Below are 8,352 nucleotides of genomic sequence, written 5' to 3'. Positions count from 1 at the left end.
GACCAGGATGGTCTCGATCTCTTGACCTCGTGATCCACCCGCCTCGGCCTCCCACAGTGCTGGGATTACAGGCTTGAGCCACCACACCCGGCCAGTCCTCAGCATTTCTAAAGAGAAAACAAACACATCCTTCAAAAGACTGCGTCTGGAGAAGCTGACTTGTCTAGGTCAAAAGGAAAGAAAAAAAAGACGCAGCAAACAAACCATCTTCCTGTAAGCTGGAAGGCTTGCTGATTTCGAGAAAGGAATGTCGTTGCTGGGCTGGTTCTGGAAATTGTAACTTGCACAACAGATTCAAAAGATTTTTGGAGACACATCAGTAAGAGAGGGCTAAAGGAGGGAGCGGAGGGCTGCCAGAGCCCCTGCAGAATCACTTTGCATTTGGCACAAAGCCCTGGGACTTTAATGTGTCCGTCTGCAGGAAGGATATTTCCATTTAAGATGTGTGCAGTTCTTCAGGATGGCCCAGGGCCGGCAGGACAGTTTGGACCATGGTGTACCATTAAAGTTCAGACAGGATGGGGGCCGGCAGAACATGCCATTGCACCAGGGAGCACTCTGTTTTTTTCTTTTGAAGTGGATGCTGTTTTCTCTAAGCACTTAAAAGAATTCCTAACCTCCAACTGAATGATGCTCTATGAGGGGGAGTGTTTTGTGGGTGAATAAGCCAGACTGCAGAGAAAAAAGATCAGAATCAAAGAAAGAAATAAAGGATATGGGAGGACACCGTGGGGATGTGTGTGCACACGTGTATGTGTGTATGTGTGTGCATGTGCGCATGCATGTATGTGTGCGTGTGTATGTGTGTGTGCATGTGTGTGTATGTGTGTGTGCATGTGTGTGTATGTGTGTGTGCATGTGTGTGTGTGTGTGTGTGCATGCTTGTACTTCTCTTCGTTAAGAAGTATGCAAGCTGGGGCTGGGATTGGGCTGTTTGGTGACACAGCTGCAGCAGATAACAGCCCCTACTTTCTGCCAATTACACTAGGTCCAAGCATCTATGTCCCTCTCACCTGGAACATGGCTTGATGAGTCTGGTATGGCTAGATTGTAAACTCCTTAAAGGCAGTAACTGATTTCTCCTACCAACCCATAATGCCTTATTTGAAAAGCTTTGGGCTAGATATGTTTCCGAATCCAGAATTTGGGTAATTTTAGAAAGGCAGCATGGTTCATACATTGTATATTATGGAACAACTCCAGTGAAGTCTGGGACAGTACCCTAGAATCAAACACATTAGCAACTGCATCAAATTATATAAGTATTATTAACACAAAGCAGAATAAATAGACTTTAAGTCTCAGAACAGTTTGGGCCAGGTTTTGCCACAATCTAATAGATTAATACATAGAAAGAACTTGTAGCTTTCGGAGCTTTTTGAATTTCAAAATTGTGGATTATGGATCTCAGGTCTGGCTGGGCGCGGTGGCTCACACCTATAATTCCAGCACTTTGGGATGCCGAGGCGGGCAGATCACCTGACGTCAAAAGTTTGAGACCAGCCTGACCAACATGAAGAAACCCTGTCTGTACTAAAAATACAAAATTCACTGGGTGTGGTGGCCATGCCTGTAATCCCAGCCACTCAGGAGGCTGAGGCAGGAGGATCACTTGAACCCGGGAGGTGCGGGTTGCAGTGATCCACTACCACACCATTGCACTCCAGCCTGAGCAACGAGGGTGAAACTTGGTCTCAAAAAAAAAAAAAAAAAAAAAACGATCTCAGGTCTTTCTTTTCTTTTTTGAATTTCCAGGACATCTGCAGCATTCTGCCCATGGCAGACACTGGGTAGAAGTTGCTGACATCTAGAGTATGTGACATCTTGATCTCCCTCAAATAATATTTGATTCTGGAAACCAGGAGACAGTTTATTCTCAGTGACGTGGGGAGTCTTTAGAATTAAAAGTATCCTAAATTAAAGAACAGAAGAGAAAGACTATTAAGCCTGTCGGTTCTCTGTCATCCTGAACAGATGAAGTATACTGAAAACTCATCACTAGCACATCATGTTGAGCACCAAAGCAAATGAGGAGTGAATCATTGCACATAAGACAATGGAATGTTCTATCCTATCACTTAGAACATGGTATTTTTTGAATGTTGCTAAAATATTTCTAAATGGCCCAGGCATGATGGCTCATGCCTGTCATCCCAGTACTGTGTGAAGCCAAGGCAGGAGGATTGTTTGAACCCAGAAGTTCAAGACCAGCCTGGGTAACATAGTGAGACCCCCATCTCTACCAAAAAATTTTAAAAGTTAGCCAGGCAGCCGGGCATAGTGGCTCACACCTGTAATTCCAGCATTTTGGGGGGCTGAGGCAGGCAAATCATCTGAGGTCTGGAGTTCAAGACCAGCCTGGCCAACGAGGTGAAACCCTGTCTCTAATAAAATTACAAAAAAATTAGTCCAGCATGGTGGTGGGTGCCTGTAGTCCCAGCTACTTAGGAGGCTGAGGCAGGAGAATTACTTGAACTCAGGAGGTGGAGATTGCAGTGAGCTGAGATTGTACCACTGCACTCCAGCCTGGGAAACAAAAGTGAAACTCCGTCTCAAAAAAAAAGGCTAGCCAGGCATGGTGACCTATGCCTATAGTCCCAGCTACTTGGGAGGCTGAGGTGGGAGGATAGCTTGAGCCCAGAAATTTGAGCCTACAGTGAGCATGAGTGTACCACCACACTCTGCACTCCAGCCTGGACCTCAAGACCCTATCTCAAAAAAAAAAAAAAAAATTAAATGACATAAAATATTTTTAAATATGAAAAATCAAGTTTGTTCAATCCTAAATCAATAGCAGATGATTCACAAAACTGATGAAAAGGGTATACAGCTGGTAATAAGCTAACATCTATCAAATGCTTACAGGTTCTCAAGTGCTGAGATTACAGTAACTCTGTGCAGTAGCTACTATTATGCAGCCTCATGTTGCAGATGGGGAAACTGGGGCACTGAGAATGAGTCATTTGCTAGTGAGTGTCAACCAGGATTCAAACGCAAGTTTAGTAGTATGCTGGGTAAACCAGATATCAGAGGGGGAAAAAATAAGAATTTTAAAAGCCCTGGCATTTGCCAATTTCTATAATATAATTATTCTCACCAGGGTTGATTTCAAGCTACTAATGGTTTAATAATAGTAAAATTCTTGAATATTTAATAATTGGTTTTTGAACTTGTAGGAGCTGTCTCCTGCACACCACTGTCAAGTTCATCTCATAGTCAAGTCCACAGTTTACTGTCAATCACGGAAGATGAGATTTCAGCTCATGGAACAGAACTGGTTTGTGGGCAGCATACTGAGATGCTAGCCCAGGCTAGTCATCCATGGCTACACTCCTACCTCAGACCCAGTACAGATCACAGAGGGTGGAGTAGGAGAAGTAGAAAGCAAAGAACACTGTCTCCCTTTCTTCAGGCAAACTTTCCTTCACCAGGGAGTGTAAGGTGGGTCCCTGCCAGCCTAACACGCCTTGGCAGAAATAACAAAACCTGGATTTTCTTCCAGGCCCTACAAATATTTTTCTTGGTTAGATAAGGTCAGGCTTGAGACTAAAGGAGCTGATCACTTCCTTTCTGAGATCCTTAATTTCCACAGTATTTCCTTTAAAGAAACAAGGAAGTATTATTACAAGATGGGAACAGGGTTTGAGCCTGTCTTTAACCAAAGGTAGGGTATTCTGGCCTAATTAAAACCCAATTAAAATACATTTAGGCTCTTGGCTTAGCTTCTTTGTCAATACCTGTAGGACATGACCTGCTAATTAGGTCATCTGATAAGATGTTCCAGGAGAGGCTCCTGAGAAAGGACTGGCCCTTCAATCAACAAGAATTCACAGGACACCAATTATGCATAGATATTTGCTCAATGCTAAATATGGAAAGAAAAGGCACAGTTTATGTCGCAGGGCCGCAGAGGCTAATGAAGGAGTCAGCCAAGTAGTTAAATTACATGCATTTGCTCATTCAACAAATATTTGTCAAATGCCCATTATATGCCAGGCATTTTGCCAGGCACTGGGATACCACTGTGAGCAAGACCGATTGGTTTGTACTCTCATGGAGCTGACAGTCCAGTCATGAAAACAGACATTAATTAAATAATCACAAAAGTGAATGTGTAATTCAACACTGGTAGTAAGAGCTATGAAGAAATGTTAAATTGTCCTATGAGAACTGGAGGAATCTGACTCAGTTCGGGGAAGACAGGAAAGGCTTTCATGAGGAATTGAGAGTTGAACTAAGGTTTGAAGAAAAACTAGGAGTTAACCAGGGGGTTAGGGTAGAGAGAAAGAGAGGAACACCACTCCAGAGGGAACAGCATGGGCAAAGGTCCTAGCATAGGAGGGAATCAGGAAATGGAAGTTTTGAGGGAGACATGGTAGGAAATGAGGCAGAGGGGGAGTAAGGGCTGATCCTCCCAGAATCCTGCAGGCCACAGCAAGTTTTTTTTTTTTGAGTCGGAGTTTCACTCTTGTTACCCAGGCTGGAGTGCAATGGCGCGATCTGGCTCACCGCAACCTCCACCTCCTGGGTTCAAGCAATTCTCCTGCCTCAGCTTCCCGAGTAGCTGGGATTACAGGCACGCGTCACCATGCCCAGCTGATTTTTTTTTGTATTTTTAGTAGAGACGGGGTTTCACCATGTTGACAAGGATGGTCTCAATCTCTTGACCTCGTGATCCACCCGCCTCGGCCTCCCAAAGTGCTGGGATTACAGGTGTGAGCCACCGTGCCCAGCCCACAGCAAGCCTTTTGTTTCTATTCCAGAGCAATGGGAAGTCACTGAAGAGTTTAGGCATGGGGATATAGATGGGAATTACACCAACGCATTGCTACAGGGAAGTAAAGGAAATTCTATCACGAGAGCACAGCGGAATCAAAGCATCCAAACTGGTATATGTGGTACAAAGAAAGAGTAGGGAGCATGGGGTTGGGTGACGTGTCCAAATTAGGCTTGCTCGAGAAGGAACTATCCAGCTAAATTTTTGAAGGGTGAGTGGGGTGAGTGTGACTTAGCCAGATCGTGGTGAAAGAGTGTAGGAAAGGAGAGAGAAAGAGAGAGAGAATGCTGTTGGCAGAAGGAGAATGTTTGGCTAAAGCCTGGGTGAGTATGAGGTTATAGGGGGACTCTAAAAAGATGCCAATAAAAGAAAAAGTCACAAGGTTAAGAAGGGGCCAAATGATGAGAGCCTCACAGGTCATGGCAGGAGTCTGGATTTTATATTGAAAGACAGCAGGAAATCACTGACCCAGTCAGAGATCTCCAGCAGGGGAGTGATGGGTTACAATGGTCACTAGCAGCAGGATTGACAGTGGATGGAAAGAAGGCAGTGCTGGAAAGGCGAGACCTGCTGCAGCAGCCCAGGTGAGACAGGTGCTGGGTCTGCGCTAAGGCAACAGCAGTGAGGCTGGAGAAGACGATGGCCCTAGGAGGCACTAAACAGGTGAAACCGAAAGGGCATTGTCAGCAACTGAATGGGTGGGAGTGATTTCTATTCTGCCCAAAGAACAGTCTGAATGAAACAAATTCTTCTATTTGAGTTGTCTTGCCTTATGACCTGGTACATAGTCAATTTTTGTAAATGTTCCCTGTGTCCTTGATAAGAATGATGTTCACTTCATTGTTGGGTGCAAGGTTCTTTTATACACTCATCAATCAAGTTTACAAGTTGTGTATTTCCATCTTCTACATACTTATTAATATTTGGTATCTGCTCTATCATTTATGACAGAAATGTATTATAAAACCTCCCACCACCACTGTGGATTTGTCATCTTCTCTTTACATATTTGTCAATTTTTGTTTTATGTATTTTGAGGCAATGCCATTAGGTATATACATGTTTGAAATTTGTTTATTTTTCTGTTGAATTAATCTGCTTATTATGTGGCAATCCCTTTTATCTTTAGTCATTCTTAGATCTATTTTACCTGACATTAATATAGCCACACGAATTTTTAATTTTTTGTTAACATTTTTCAGGCATCTATTTTTCATTCTTTTACTTTTAACCTTCCTATGTCATTATGTTTTAAATGTGTCTCTTGTAATCAGAGTGCAGATGGATTTTTTTAACCAGTAGCTAGTAAATTTAGCACATTTACATTTATTGTGATTATAAACATATTTGTATTTATTTTGGCCACCTAATTTTGAGCAACTTTTTGACTTTATTTTCTTTTTTCCTTTTTCTGGATTATTTTGGATAAGCACAGGTTTGGTTGGTTTGTTTGAGATGGAGTTTCACTCTTGTTGCCTACACTGAGTGGAATGGCACGATCTTGGCTCACCACAACCTCTGCCTCCCGAGTAGCAGGGATTACAGGCATGTGCCACCACACCCAGCTAATTTTTTGTATTTTTAGTAGAGACAGGGGTTCTCCATGTTGATCAGGCTGGTCAAGGTCAAGATAAACATAGTTTTACTTATTCCGCCTTATCCCTCTTACCCCTACCAGTCGCTGGTTGGACTAAATACATTATATTTCTTTTAATAGTTACCTTTAACATTTAACATGTATATTTGACTTAACAATATTTAAAGTTAATATCTCTAAGGAAAAGTTAAGACTTTTGGGTGATGCCACTCATAGTGACAGGGAGCAAGGACTTAGAGCCTATTTGGGACCAAAGCTGAAGCCTGCTTTGTACATGCTGGGTTTGAGGATACATCCAGTTATCACCTTAGCAGGTGTCTGTCTGCACATCTACCTTCACCGGCTTTATACACTTTGCAAAACGTCCTCCTTCATGGGTATTCTACATTGCCTACACAGTGACAGGGATCAAAAACAAAACTAAAAAATAAATGTCACTGTTCGCCTTCCTTTGATTCCTAACACACCACAGTCTTTCCTTCCAGTTTAGTTGTCAGGGCCAAGCTGAGCACAGATGTCTCCTGGAAGTAATGGGCTTCACAAATAACTACAATAACTACATAATAACTGTCACCGTATTAACTGTTGATAAGCTCAGAACTGAGTCTGAAATGCAGACCAAGATCTTTTCTTACATAACCATGGCTTACCTCTGCCTCCTTCATCTTGTCTGCTCTGTTTATGGCTTAAGCCACAGGGGGAGGAGCTTAGCTCATTTCCATCAAATACAGGAATGAAAAACTTCTATTTTCAAAGCAATTGAAAAATTATTTTAAATTAAGCATTTAATCACAGCTGACTTAGATCCACCAGGCTCCAACTAGTTCAACATAACCAGTTACTATCACCTCCTATAGACCAGGTCCCATTTTTCAAGTGCTATATGAATATTGTACCCATTTAATCCTTCAGACAGCTGTGTGAGAGGCAGGATGAGAATTACTAGAGGAAGTATCTCAGAAGGAATGAATGACTCGCCAGGTTCCTAGACCCAAAGCGGTTGCTTACTATCCACATCCTGTTCATGTGTCAGAGTTCAGGTCTCCTTCCAGAGCCACAGCTAAGAAAGTATGTTAGCCTTAACATGGATGTTCCAATAGCCTTGCTGTTCCTCTATCCTGGGTGTCACAGGTGAATTTTAAAAATCATCTGGATTTCTTAAAATATCATCAGTGCCCCAAATCTCAAAGGGCTGGGCGTCATGTACAACGATGACCTGGAGTTCACTGGGCTTGATCTTCTCAATTTCCCAACACAACACAGATAATCCCCTCCTCTGACAGCCAGTAAAAAGAAATAGTAACAAGAAGCAGAGCTTATAAATTTCCATTACACTTAATGCCTGATTTCACTTAGTTAATGGATTCACTTATTAGAGCAATTTGTATAAATCTCTAAGGGCCTGCTAAGGTTGCTGCCTTCTGGTTTTATCACGTCATATATTTCCTTTAGTTCTATCCTTTAACAAATAGTGGATTGGCAAGGAACTTTGGAGCAACTACTGCCCAAAGCATAGGTAAATTGTAAATAAAGTTTAAAATAAGGGCTTTTCATGCCCTGGGGTTTCCTTTAACAACAAAAAGGGATTTCATTTTTTGTGTGTTTCAGCTGAGTCGTAAATCCCAGCTACCACGGTCTTTCAGTGCCATGTTGACTCCAGGCTTATTTTCAGGAGTCTACATGTCTCCTTCAGGTTTTCAGGTGTGTAGATCTGAACTGAAAGGTTTTGGGAGCCATCTGACATCAGTATAGGCACCCTCATCACGGTCCCTCTCACTGACAGGAGCAGGCAGAAAGCAGAGGTATGGCCTTGTTTAACTGCAGGTACACTGTGGTCAGGAGGGAGGGCCCCTGAGGACCTGCTGGGCTCTGGCTGAGGTCATTTAGCCAGTGAGAACTCCACAGTGATGAAGTCTGGGCTACACGGCTCATATGCACAGGATCTAGAATCTAGTCTAGGCTGATCTGGAAGGCCATT

General features: G+C 42.8%; 1 protein-coding gene across 6 annotated transcripts in view; it reads left to right on the top strand.

Moving 5' to 3' along the window:
- FGF1 (fibroblast growth factor 1) overlaps positions 1–8,352 on the top strand; it is a 106,758-nt gene that overhangs the window by 71,153 nt on the left and 27,253 nt on the right. The gene's annotated exons all lie outside the window — the stretch shown is intronic.

Source organism: Cebus imitator, unplaced genomic scaffold, assembly GCF_001604975.1.
Source record: "Cebus imitator isolate Cc_AM_T3 unplaced genomic scaffold, Cebus_imitator-1.0 Scaffold76, whole genome shotgun sequence".
Lineage (NCBI taxonomy): Eukaryota > Metazoa > Chordata > Mammalia > Primates > Cebidae > Cebus > Cebus imitator.
Note: the sequence above shows the minus strand (reverse complement) of the source record. Positions and strands in the feature narration are given on the sequence as shown.